The sequence below is a fragment of the Bufo bufo genome, chromosome 1 (genome assembly GCF_905171765.1).
Source record: "Bufo bufo chromosome 1, aBufBuf1.1, whole genome shotgun sequence".
NCBI lineage: Eukaryota > Metazoa > Chordata > Amphibia > Anura > Bufonidae > Bufo > Bufo bufo.
The window spans coordinates 29,231,104-29,244,909 of NC_053389.1; the positions used below are offsets into that span (position 1 = coordinate 29,231,104).

The 13,806-nt window shown below is 41.0% G+C and overlaps 1 protein-coding gene across 2 annotated transcripts in view; it reads left to right on the forward strand.

Moving 5' to 3' along the window:
• Positions 1-674: 674 nt before the first annotated feature.
• Positions 675-13,806, forward strand: part of LOC120986802 (phospholipase A2 inhibitor subunit gamma B-like) — a 39,965-nt gene continuing 26,833 nt past the window's right edge. Inside the window, exons 1-2 of one of the 2 annotated variants that reach the window (XR_005775800.1) lie at positions 11,976-12,170; positions 12,255-12,337. The gene's annotated coding sequence lies outside the window, so the exon portion shown is untranslated. Of the gene's footprint in view, positions 795-11,975; positions 12,171-12,254; positions 12,338-13,806 lie in introns of those variants that run through there. The other variant, XR_005775799.1, reaches the window with a different exon arrangement.

Below are 13,806 nucleotides of genomic sequence, written 5' to 3' on the forward strand. Positions count from 1 at the left end.
AAAAATAACATATTTTACAATAAAATGTCGATTAAGGCACCCCACACTTTGTTACCCATTTTCTCCTGAATACAAAAACACCCTATATGTGGTTGTAAACTGCTGTATGGACACACCGCAGGGTTCAGAAAGAAAGGAGCGCCATATGGTTTTTTGGGGGAAGATTTAGCTAAAATGTTTTTTGTGAAAACCCCAAGTGACCCTGTTCTAGAAAATACTCCCCCATGGAATTTTTTAAGATGTATAGTGAGCATTCTGACCCCAGGAAGAAATGTGCAGTGGATTGTAAAAAATAAAAAGAAAATTTTTCCACAGATATGCCATTCCTTTGCCCAATATGTGGTGTCCAATTTGTACCACAGTGAAATGTTAACTCTCTAAGTATTGTACTGTGTTTCCTGATTGTAGAACTACCCAAACTGTAGACTGGATATATCTGCCCTCTGGATATACAGTATCTGATGGGACAGGCTATGAATTTTTCTGTATGAAATCAGGGGACATACAGCGGTACAGTAGAGCCCCATAGATAAGCCATCCTATACAGTAGAGCTCCATAAGCTGGAGTCATCCTATAAACAGTGCAGTCTTCAGGACATGCTGCATTTTGGTTTTGACCCACACCACACCTAATATTGGTTTTCATTAGTTAATTTAAATATTTTCAGGTTACGCTCTCTCGTGTACATGGTGTGGATCTTGGTCTTCCTCTACATGCTCTGACTCTGTCTTCAGAATGGTTTGTTCTCCTGGCGAAGTGTGTGGATCAACATACACAGAAGTCACCACTAATGGTAAAATACAATCTTCTGAAATCTTTTAATTCAGGATGTGGACTCTATTGCATAAAGCATAACTATCATTATAGCGTTTCCTGTGCATCTATAGCGTATGCAGAGTTAGGTCTCCTGCACACGAACATGTGCGCCCCGTGGCCGTATCGGGGACCGCATTTGCAGATCCGCAATACACGGGCACCGTTCCGTGTGCATTCCGCATCATGGATGCGGACCCATTCACTTCAATGGGTCCGCAAATCCGGAGATGCTGAATGGTGCGGAATGGAAACACGAAATGGAACCCTACGGAAGCACTACGGAGTGCTTCTGTGGGGTTTCGTCCCATACTTCCGTTCCGCAAAAAGATAGAACATGTCCTATCTTTTTGCGGAATGGCCGGATCGCGGACCCATTATTGGATCCGCTGCGGTTGCCCCACGGTCGGTGTTTGTGTGCAGGAGGCCTTAAAAAGGTTATCCTCAGGATTGATCATCAGTATCTGAACGGTGGTGGTCCGACACCCTTGACCCTTTAGAAGGCATTGGCGCTCCTGTGAGCACAGTGTTGTACATTGTATAGTGGCTGTGCTTGGTATCCAAGTGCCTTTTCAAACAGCTGATCAGTGGGGGATCTGGGTGTCGGACCCCCAGCAATCAGATACTGATGACCTATCCAGGGGATAGGCCATCAGTATGTAAGCCTAGGAAACCCTATTTTTTTATAATTAACAAGCCTAGGAAACTCCTTTATAATAAATCTCGTTAAAGAAACATTCTGAATCTCTGCACTCACTGAAAAACCTACTGAGTCTCAGTGATGGATAATATTATACAGCAGAGCTGGAGAGAATGCATGTGAGCATGGAGACGGGAAGTACTGGATGTGCACATGTCATGGTCCCTCCCATGACAGAGGTGAGAAGATCGGAGAGACTGGCGGCACGTGAGGGTATCTGACAGTCTCTCTGTTTTCTCCTTGCAGTGTTGTTGTTCGGTAATGACCACACCTCTTGGCAGGTACTGCTTGTAGTCATTACTGAGGCTCTATTTAGTCCTGAATCACACTGCTTACCATGCGGTTGATATTTCCTGTTGGAGTCAGTTGAGCTGGTGTGTTGTTTCTTTGGATCTCCTGCTCCTCCATTCTGCTTGAAGCTAAGTGCATTTTGCTTTGCATTTTGTTATTCGCTTGTGTGTGTTGTTGTCTAGGCCTCAGGGAGACGCTGGTTGAGGAACCAGTAGTCTCATTCCCTGCCACCATTCCTAGGGCCTTCCAGGGTCTTCAGGGCTTAGGTTCCGGTGTATGAGTATTTCCACCTTCAGGGTCTACTCATACTGGTAGGAGTCAGGGAGAGGTCTAGGGATACCTAGGAGGTCACCATCCCTGTCCCTTAGCTTTGAGGCCTAGACTCCGGTCTATTCCTTCTGCGTGTTATTTGGTGTTATCCCCTCCCCATTACCTGTGACAGCACACAATAGACTCCTGCTGATCATCGATCATCTTCTAGTATGTGGGGCATTACTGTGAAGATATACTTCAAACTAACTTAGATTCAAACTAACAACATAAATCATATGTATGTATACTAATGCCAGAAGCCTGACTAATAAAACTGGTGAACTGGAATTAGTGATGTGTCAGGAGAACTATGACATAGTGGGAATAACTGAGACATGGCTGGATGATAGCTATGACTGGGCAGTTAATGTACAGGGTTACAAAAAAATAGAACATGTAAAAAACAAATAAAAGCGGCCAAACTAGAGACCGAGAGATTAATTGCCAAAGAGAGTAAAACTAACTCTAAAATATTCTTCAATTATATAAATGTTAAAAAGTATAAATCTGAAGGTGTCGGCCCTTTAAAGAGTAATGAGGGGGGAGTCGCAGAGAGCGACGAGGAGAAAGCAAAGCTGTTAAATATTTTTTTCTCCAATGTATTCACTGAGAAAAATAAACTGTCAGATGACATGCAGAATGTAAAAATAAATTCCCCATTAAAAGTGTCCTGTCTGACCCAGGAAGAAGTAACAGCAGCGACTTAAAAAGATTAAAATAGACAAATCACTAGGACCAGATGGCATACACCCCCGTATCCTAAGGGAATTATGTAATGTCATAGCCAGACCCTTATTTCTGATATTTGCAGATTCTATACTGACAGGGAATGTCCCACAGGATTGGCGCATAGCAAATGTGGTGCCAATATTCAAAAAGGGTCCAAAAACAGAGCCCGGAAACTATAGGCCGGTAAGTTTAACATCTGTCATGGGTAAACTGTTTGAAGGTTTTCTAAGAGATTTTATCTTGGAGCACCTCAATGAAAATAATCAAATAACGCCATATCAGCATGGCTTCGTGAGGGATCGGTCATGTCAAACTAATGTAATCAGTTTCTATGAGGAGGTAAGTTCTAGACTTGACAGCGGCGAATCAATGGATGTCGTGTATCTTGACTTCTCCAAAGCATTTGACACTGTACCACTTAAAAGGTTAGTATATAAAATGAGAATGCTCGGACTGGGAGAAAACGTCTGTATGTGGGTAAGTAACTGGCTCAATGATAGAAAACAGAGGGTGGGTATTAGTGGTACACACTCAGATTGGGTCACTGTCACTAGTGGAGTACCTCAGGGGTCAGGATTGGGCCCTATTCTCTTCAATATATTTATTAATGATCTTGTAGAAGGCTTGCACAGTAAAATATCAATTTTCGCAGATGACACTAAACTGTGTAAAGTAATTTACCCTGAAGAGGACAGTATACTACTACAGAGGGATCTGGATAGATTGGAGGCTTGGGCAGATAAGTGGCAGATGAGGTTTAACACTGACAAATGTAAAGTTATGCACATGGGAAGGAATAATGCAAGTCACCCGTACATACTAAATGGTAAAACACTCGGTAACACTGACATGGAAAAGGATCTAGGAATTTTAATTAACAGCAAACTAAGCTGCAAAAACCAGTGTCAGGCAGCTGCTGCCAAGGCCAATAAGATAATGGGTTGCATCAAAAGGGGCATCGATGCCCGTGATATGAACATAGTCCTACCACTTTACAAATCACTACTCAGACCACACATGGAGTACTATGTACAGTTCTGGGCTCCTGTGAACAAGGCAGACATAGCAGAGCTGGAGAGGGTCCAGAGGAGGGCAACTAAAGTAATAACTGGAATGGGGGAACTACAGTACCCTGAAAGATTATCAAAATTAGGGTTAGGCTACTTTCACACTTGCGTTTTTTCTTTTCCGGCATAGAGTTCCGTCACAGGGGCTCTATACCGGAAAAGAACTGATCAGGTATGTCCCCATGCATTCTGAATGGAGAGTAATCCGTTCAGTTTGCATCAGGATGTCTTCAGTTCAGTCGTTTTGACTGATCAGGCAAAAGAGAAAACCGTAGCATGCTACGGTTTTATCTCCGGCTAAAAAAACTGAAGACTTGCCTGAATGCCGGATCAGGCATTTTTTCCCATAGGAATGTATTAGTGCCGGATCCGGCATTCAGAATACCGGAATGCCGGATCCGTCCTTCCGGTATGCGCATGCGCAGACTGAAAAAAAGGTGAAAAAATAAATGCCGGATCCGTTTTTGCCGGATGACACCGGAAAGACGGATCCGGCATTTGAATGCATTTTTTCGACTGATCAGGCATTTTTAAGACTGATCAGGATCCTGATCAGTCTTACTAATGCCATCAGTTAGCATACATTTTGCCTGATCCGGCAGGCAGTTCCGGCGACGGAACTGCTTGCCGGATCTCTCTGCCGCAAGTGTGAAAGTAGCCTTATTCACTTTAGAAAAAAGGGGAGATCTAATTACTATGTATAAATATATCAGGGGTCAGTACAGAGATCTCTCCCATCATCTATTTATCCCCAGGACTGTGACTGTGACGAGGGGACATCCTCTGCGTCAGGAGGAAAGAAGGTTTGTACACAAACATAGAAAAGGATTCTTTACGGTAAGAGCAGTGAGACTATGGAGCTCTCTGCCTGAGGAGGTGGTGATGGTGAGTACAATAAAGGAATTCAAGAGGGGCCTGGATGTGTTTCTGGAGCGTAATAATATTACAGGCTATAGCTACTAGAGAGGGGTCGCTGATCCAGGGAGTTATTCTAATTGCCTGATTGGAGTCGGGAAGGAATTTTTTATTCCCCTAAAGTGGGGAAAATTGGCTTCTACCTCACAGTTTTTTTTTTGCTTTCCTCTGGATCAACTTGCAGGATAACAGGCCGAACTGGATGGATAAATGTCTTTTTTCGGCCTTATGTACTACCGTATGTTATATAGATAGAAAATATATCTTTTAATTTGTAATCAAAAGATTACAAGCGGAGGCAATAATAAATCTCACAAAAATTGCCCATACACCTAGTTCACATGTGTTGTACACCCAATCCCATTAGTGCAAATAGTACAACCAAAGAACCAACCAGATGACAAAAGAAAAGTACTATGTACATGACAATGTATTTGAATTTGGAGGTACCAAAATTGGCAGTTACACAGGGGGACATTCCATTTGTTCCAACGCGTTTCCCCTTATGAAAGGTTTAGCAGGGGACTATTATTCCAGGAAGCACGCCATAAAAAAAGATCAAATTTTAAAGAGAGAATATATATATATATATATATATACACATATACACATACATACATGTATGTATATACACTGTAAATGCAGTATATAAAAATATGAATGAATGACACCTCCTTTATACACTGAAAGTACAGAAGAGGATCAAGGGTTTCTCTTGAATGACGATGGATAGATGTAATTTAACAATAGCCCTGAAAACCATCAGTCCGAATAATTCTAATTACAATATATGGCCTATAAAAAAGAAAAATAGAAATTTCCAAACACATAAAGAATAATGCAAAAGAGCCAAAAATAATAGCAGCAGACAGGATTTCCAGTTCCGGCGCACACATGCAAAGCAGCAAGCAGAGTGAACTTCATGGCCCCAGACTCTCCACCCGGAGATTTCAACACTTATAGGGGAATTCCCCCAGCACACCTAGACTGTGACTCTCAAGCAGGTGATGGAGAAATTCCTAATCCTTAGGCCTCATGCACACGAACGTTTTTTTTCACGGTCCGCAAAAACGGGGTCCGTAGGTCCGTGATCCGTGACCGTTTTTTCGTCCGTGGGTCTTCCTTGATTTTTGGAGGATCCACGGACATGAAAAAAAAGTCGTTTTGGTGTCCGCCTGGCCGTGCGGAGCCAAACGGATCCGTCCTGAATTACAATGCAAGTCAATGGGGACGGATCCGTTTGACGTTGACACAATATGGTGCCATTTCAAACGGATCCGTCCCCCATTGACTTTCAATGTAAAGTCAGGAGTTAATATACCATAGGATCGGAGTTTTCTCCAATCCGATGGTATATTTTAACTTGAAGCGTCCCCATCACCATGGGAACGCCTCTATGTTAGAATATACTGTCGGATATGAGTTAGATCGTGAAACCTCATTTCCGACAGTATATTCTAACACAGAGGCGTTCCCATGGTGATGGGGACGCTTCTAGTTAGAATATACTACAAACTGTGTACATGACTGCCCCCTGCTGCCTAGCAGCATCCGATCTCTTACAGGGGGCCGTGATCAGCACAATTAACCCCTCAGGTGCAGCACCTGAAGGGGTTAATTGTACTATCATATCCCCCTGTAAGAGATCAGGGCTGCCAGGCAGCAGGGGGCAGACCCCCCCCCCCCCTCCCCAGTTTGAATATCATTGGTGGCCAGTGCGGCCCCCCCCCCTTCCATTGTAATAATTCGTTGGTGGCACAGTGTGCCCCCCCCCGCTTGCATTGTAATTCAGGACGGATCCGTTTGGCTCCGCACGGCCAGGCGGACACCAAAACGACTTTTTTTTCATGTCCGTGGATCCTCCAAAAATTAAGGAAGGCCTCACTGACGAAAAAACGGTCACGGATCACGGGAAAACGGAACCCCGTTTTGCGGACCGCAAAAAAATACGGTCGTGTGCATGAGGCCTAAGTGGATCTCCGACTTCTAGCAATCCCTTGCTTCAGAGAGAGGGATGACTGCTGAGTGGCAAGATGGCGGCCACAGCTGAATGTGTCATGCAAGTAACCCACCCCTCCTCCTAACCCAGATTTGGAGGGAGAAGTAAATCGCTAGCAGTGGAGGCAGCTAAACCTCTGGCTCCAGATATTAAGGTTACACTGGAGGCTACATGGTGTCATATTCCACCACTAACCAAATTGAAACACACAAAAAAGACTTAGTCAATTGTAATTTAAAATAATAATATATTTTATTATTAATACAATAAATTGTTTTTGGTATATAAAGGCCACGGTGTTTTTACGTTTCATATTCTTAGACAATCCAAATTGTTTGAATTATAATAACCAATTAAATCCAATACCTTGTCTAAGACCCAAACTAGTCCGCTCAAAGAGCGACTATTACCCCGTGTAAACACCGTGACGATAAAGAAAAAGGGGGGGAGGGATGGGGGATTCTTTGCTGTCAGCTCCAGAATGCGCTGTAAGTAACTGAATTTTTCTTTTATTACAGGTGACTCGTGCTGACCGTTACCCACAGACCAATCACGATCATACAGTGTCCTCGAGGTCAAGTTCAGTCCAGCACTCATACAGGTAAGTAATTAAACTTAACCCATTCATTTCCATATAACTTTGCACATACCAAAAAGGGGGTGGGTGTTCACTGACACCATGTCCCCCCTTTTGTATTCGCAAAAGGTTATCTCATGGTGTCATATTCCACCACTAACCAAATTGAAACACACAAAAAAGACTTAGTCAATTGTAATTTAAAATAATAATATATTTTATTATTAATACAATAAATTGTTTTTGGTATATAAAGGCCACGGTGTTTTTACGTTTCATATTCTTAGACAATCCAAATTGTTTGAATTATAATAACCAATTAAATCCAATACCTTGTCTAAGACCCAAACTAGTCCGCTCAAAGAGCGACTATTACCCTTTCGCCATCAGCAACAGCTAGATGGCTAAACCCCCGTAGCCAAATCAATTAAATTTTGAAAACCGACATTAAAAATGTCTAAACCTATTTCTGATAAAGAACTCTTATCAGAATTATAGAGCCCAGGAAGAAAGCCCTCCAATTCAGAGTGCCTACAAGTAAAACCATTAAAAGAATACATTACTTTTTCCAGATTTTTGTTGATTCTCTTTTTTATTTTTTCTAGGAAACGCATATGAGTAGAATGCCATTCCCATTTTGAAATTATATCAGAAATTGCCAACTTAGTATACGGCAAAATCATTTGCAGAGCTCTCATCTTACATGTATACTCTTCCAGTAAAATATGAGTCTTAATAATGCCCAAATCACTACCATCTAAATATAGAATTAATAAATGTGGAACAGGCCATTTTTTCTTAATTTGAAAACAAATATTAACTACATCTCGCAGTCTAATGTTAGGAATACCTTTCCAGAATATGTTTATGTTCTTGCCAAAACCGAGGTTATCGGATTTAAACCTCAATCTAGAACGGTTATATGCTTCGGATACCAATTCAGACCCCAGAATCCATATGTTCTTGGTATCTGAAACAAAAATTTAGTTTTTTAAAAGTAATTCTGGCCTGATATAAAGTTTGAATCTGTCAGAATTCCATCTGCCCAAATTCTTTATTATATTAGTCTGAAGACCCATATTGTTCGCATAAGTCGCCGCTCCTATGCGGAAAGAATGAGAGGATAATTTTACCTCACTTAAATTGAAATGAGACTTACATTTTTTCAACATATAATTAAATTGATATCTAGTTAAAGGGGAATGGTCAACATGCATAAATAATGGCCCACTAGAATTAGAACGCAAAGTTAACCACTTTTTTAAAGCCAAAACTGGGCAAATATCCGTATTTTGAATTTTATTTAGTGATACCCAAGTACCAAGACCTTTTTGGTCAGTTTTGGACTTTTTTATAAAGAAACAAACTTTACTATCGAAAATTTTTACATCAGATAAGTATAAAGGTGGTTCTGCATTTCTTTTTTCAGCTGCAAATTCTGAAATACGAAGTGCACCAAAAAAGGCCACTATGAATGCCGTGCTAAAAAGTGAAGACTCATAAGGAGATGAACACAAATCAGGTAAATATTTTACAAATTTTGTAAGATAAACAGTACATAACGGAATAGTCCTTTCCTTAACTGGTGCTAACTTGTCAACTCCCTTAATAAATTGTTTTACACAAAAATTATTAGATATAGGAGTTACATTAAAACATTTTTGAAAGTAAGACAATCCTGTCAATATTTTTTGAACATATCTTCCTGTCTTACCTGATTTAATGAGTTCTAGCACAAAATGGATACTAGAGGCAGGAGTAGAATCCCAAGTATTATAATTATTCATTTTGCAAAAAGTCACCCAAATTTTCCAGGCTGATAAATACGCTTTCCAAGTGTTACTTGCAAGCGCATTTTTTAATAACTCAAAAATTAAGACTGAATTATCTCCCACAACTGCGGTGGACATTGGATCCCTTCTGAATCTGCATCCGGTATTAGCTTCCTGAATATCTGGAATTCCTGCCGAGATAAAGAGTCGGCAATTACATTTTGTTTACCTTCAATGTATTTAGCCTTGAGCCAAATATTGTTTTCCAAGCATAATAAGACTATAAATCTTAACGTAGTTGTTACTTCAACCGATTTTGCAGACAAGCAATTAATGGAAAAAACAACACCCTTATTATCAGACAACAAAAGTATTCGTTTATTTCTGAAGAAATCTTTCCAGATATTCAAGGAAACTAATACCGGGAACAATTCCAAAAAATTTATATTTTTCATAAATGGCTTATCCTTCCATGACCTAGGCCAAGATTCAGCCGACCATTTTTTATTAAAAAATGCGCCGTAACCGATAGAAGCAGCAGCATCAGTGAATAATCTCAATGAATCAGTATCAACAAATTCTTCTTGCCAAACTGAACATCCATTGAAATTTTCCAAAAAATGAATCCAGATAATAATATCTTCTTTTAAAGCTGCAGTAATCCTGATATGCTCATGCGCTTTTTTCTTTCCTGCAATGGATGCATAGAGACGCTTAGAAAACACCCTGCCTAAAGGAATGACTCTAGAAATGAAATTCAGAGAACCCAGAACAGACTGTAAAATCTTTACGGTAGACTTTTTACATTGTAATAAATTTTTTAAATTTTTTAATGAGGAGTTAATTTTTTCCCCAGGAATTTTAAACAACATATTAACCGAATCTATTTCAATGCCCAGGAATTTTATACAGGTAGTTGGATAGACAGTTTTTTCTTCTGCTAAAGGAACATTAAAATATGAGGATATAAATTTAAATGTTTTTAATAAATTGGCACAATCATCAGACTGGGCATTACCTATGAATAAAAAATCGTCCAAATAATGTATGGTATAACCTCCTTCATAATGAGTCTCAAGCATCCATTGCAAGAAAGTAGAAAAAGCTTCGAAATATTGGCAAGATAAAGTAAAACCCATGGGTAATGCCATGTCGTAAAAATATAAACCATCCAAATAAAAGCCTAATGAATTATAACCAGAAGGGTTAATTGGGAGTAACCTAAATGCAGATTTGATGTCTACTTTGGCTAATAACGCTTTTGGTCCTGCTTTCCTTAAAAAATGCAAAGCCTGATCAAAAGAAGCGTAATGCACGGAAGCAGAGTCCTTATCAATGGAATCATTTAGAGAGGAATTAAATGGATAAGATAAATTATGGATTAATCGGAAACTACCTGGCTCCTTTTTTGGAACAAAACCGAGAGGTGAATTCCTAAAATTTTTGAAAGGAGGAGAAGAGAAAGGGCCAGCAATTCTATGTTCTACAATTTCATTGTGAATTTTTTCTAGAACCTTATTTTTATTAATAAAAACTGAAAACGCATTTTTAACTAAAACACAACCATGACCTTTAAATTCCGGCACATAGAAGCCAGAAGAAAAACCTTCAATTAGTAGAAGGGCCTTCTCCCTGTCTGGAAAGAATTTTATACATTGGATTAATCTTTCCAGATTCAGAGGAGTCACTTGTTTTATTTCCTTCTTTATTATTGGCATTCTTTTTAAAGCATTTGAAAGAGGGGTGAGCGCCTGCACAAAATGAGCATTCATGCCTATATTTGCAGTTATTTTGCCATTTACAGGAGGATTCATTATAGGCAAAACAGAATCCTTTTCTTGGAGATTGAATACGAAAATTATGAGAGCGTTGGGGCAACATTAGATTAAGCCATAAACCAACGTCTTTGAATCCCCAGCGAAGGTCAGGATAAACAGCTAATTTTTGTCTGAATGACTCATCATAATTAAACCAAGCGGATCCTCCAAAACTTCTAAAAGCCTCTAAAACAGATTCTAGATGATGAAAAAGACCGCTACAAAGAGACGGGTGTTTTTCACCTAAAACTGCGCCAAAAATACAAAAAGCCTGGATCCAGGCAAAAATGCTCTTCTGTGTGCTCACTTTCTTTTTATCATCTTCTTCTTTTTTATCTTTGATAGATGGTAAAAGGGTTAATAAATCTATATATTCACGATTCCATATTTTTTCCTTTGTACTTGCGGATAAATGGAATCCTAGTGGAGACATTTCACAAGGTAATGTTTCTTTAAAAGAAATATCTTTTATTCCACTATTTCCGTCAGTACAAGGAAAAAATATTTTGTCATTACCAGCAATCCTATTTTTATCCGGATTAAACTGACTATCAGGAGTAATAATTTCAACAGGGGGGGACCATGGTATATCTAACCCCTGGACATTATCTTTCTGCTCTAAAAAGGATAAAAATTCCTTAAATAACTGAATATTATTTTTAGAATTCAGTGTGTTCTGTTCCCCAGAAGAAGATATATGGGTAGATGTAAGTAATTTATTACCTTGTGATGATTTACTTGTAGAAGGGATAACATCTTCTAATTGTAAATCGTGCTGTGAGTTAATCACACAGGGTGCACGAGTAGATGCAGTTAAACTGTCAGTGAATAACTGATGTTGCTGCTTACGATTGTCGTTCCTTCTGCTCGCGCCAGGTGGCGCAGCATTTTTCTTCTGCCTGGCTCCTGTTGAATGCCGAACAGGCGAAAATTTATGTTTCTCTTTGCGGATTCTTTTCCTCCTTGGTGACGAATGCGGCTGTGATGATGCAGGAGGATCGACATCGATGACCTCTGCATTCCTCACTGGCTCTGCGCTCTCAATGAGAAAAGCAGCGCAGCCAGTATTATCAGATTGAAGAGCAGGATTACCGGCACTTGTATTAAGCTGTAAGCAGGATCGTAGCCATTCTTCACCGCCCTGTGTAGCGGCTCTCTCCACAAACTGTCTCATGAGGTCCTCCATCACAAAGCTGGTCCGGATTCTTTGCTGTCAGCTCCAGAATGCGCTGTAAGTAACTGAATTTTTCTTTTATTACAGGTGACTCGTGCTGACCGTTACCCACAGACCAATCACGATCATACAGTGTCCTCGAGGTCAAGTTCAGTCCAGCACTCATACAGGTAAGTAATTAAACTTAACCCATTCATTTCCATATAACTTTGCACATACCAAAAAGGGGGTGGGTGTTCACTGACACCATGTCCCCCCTTTTGTATTCGCAAAAGGTTATCTCAGTCTCAGCAATGATGATGCAGCTCCAGACAGACGTTGCATTACATTCCTCTCAAGTATCCGAGTTGGAGCAAAGAATGGAAAGATCTCAGACTCAAATCTGACAGTTTCATTAAAAAAAATCATGCTCTCCAGGAGAAAGTGGATCATTTGGGAAAACAGGTCGAGTAGGAGTAACCTGAGAATCATTGGCTTACCGGAATTGATTTCTCTTGGATAGTTGCAACAGATCTGCACCACAGAAATACCTTATACATTGGGACTCACTGGCCCTTGTTTTGTGGAAAGGGCAAGCTGCTTAGGGCCCTCCATGGAATTTACACTCCAACAAGGAAGGGACAAGGTCGTGCCCGACTATAGTTAAATATCTGAACTATTGTTATGCAAGCAGGTGTGGACCCACTGCGCCACTCACTGGCTGTACTCTGAAGGGGCATAACTAAGCAGCTACCTGGTCTTCACTGGAGCCTCTGATGGTGAGGACAGGCTTGAGCCGTTTGGGTAGTTGCCAGGTGCCACTCCAGAGCAGTCCCAGAGTCAGTGGCAGCTGAGCAGGGGGTCAGAGTACATGGTGCAAGCACCGAGGGGATGTGCGTGGCCAAGAGGATCCGAGTCTGGACAGGCAGCAATCAAGAAAGGTCAGTAAGCAAAGTCTGAGGTCAGAGGTAGGCGGCAAACAAACAAAGTCCAAAAACGAGATCTGAGGTCAGAGGCAGGCGGCAAACAGGCAAAGTCCCTAAACGAAATCCGATGTCAGAGGCAAGCAGCAAACAGGCAAAGTCCAGGAGTTCAATAAGCAGAGACCGGTACACAGTGAAGCAGACAAGAGAAACACCTTTGCACATGAAGCTAGAGCCCATGAGTTGCTCAGGCATATTCCTGTGGTAGGAAGCGCCTTTAAATACCTCCTGCAATCCAGCCAGAGGCTGGTGAGACAGAGGGCGTGTGTGTGTTGCATCATAAGTGAAGAGAGACAAACCTATGAAAGCTCAAACACCAGTACAGGTCTCCAGCAGGAAGGAAACTCTGGCATGGTACACAGACACCATACTTAAGCTTCCTGCTGCCCGCCCGTCAGCATGGCACATGACGGCAGGGAAAGAGGGAGCCCGGCGCCCTTGCCCACGTTTAAGGGCAGCAGCGCCGGCACAGACCGCTGGTCTCCCCAATTATGATGATAAAGCTGCCATCTTGAGCAGAGTCAAATGTGGGGTTCTCCTATTGTTGTCAGAGGGTAAAAACTGCTGTTGTTTGGAGACCATTCTTTTGATGTGGAAAAAAAGAAAGGCCTTTTCTGAGGTGTGCTCTATACTGGTAACAGTTTACCTTGCAGTTCCCAGCCATGCTAAAAGTCTTC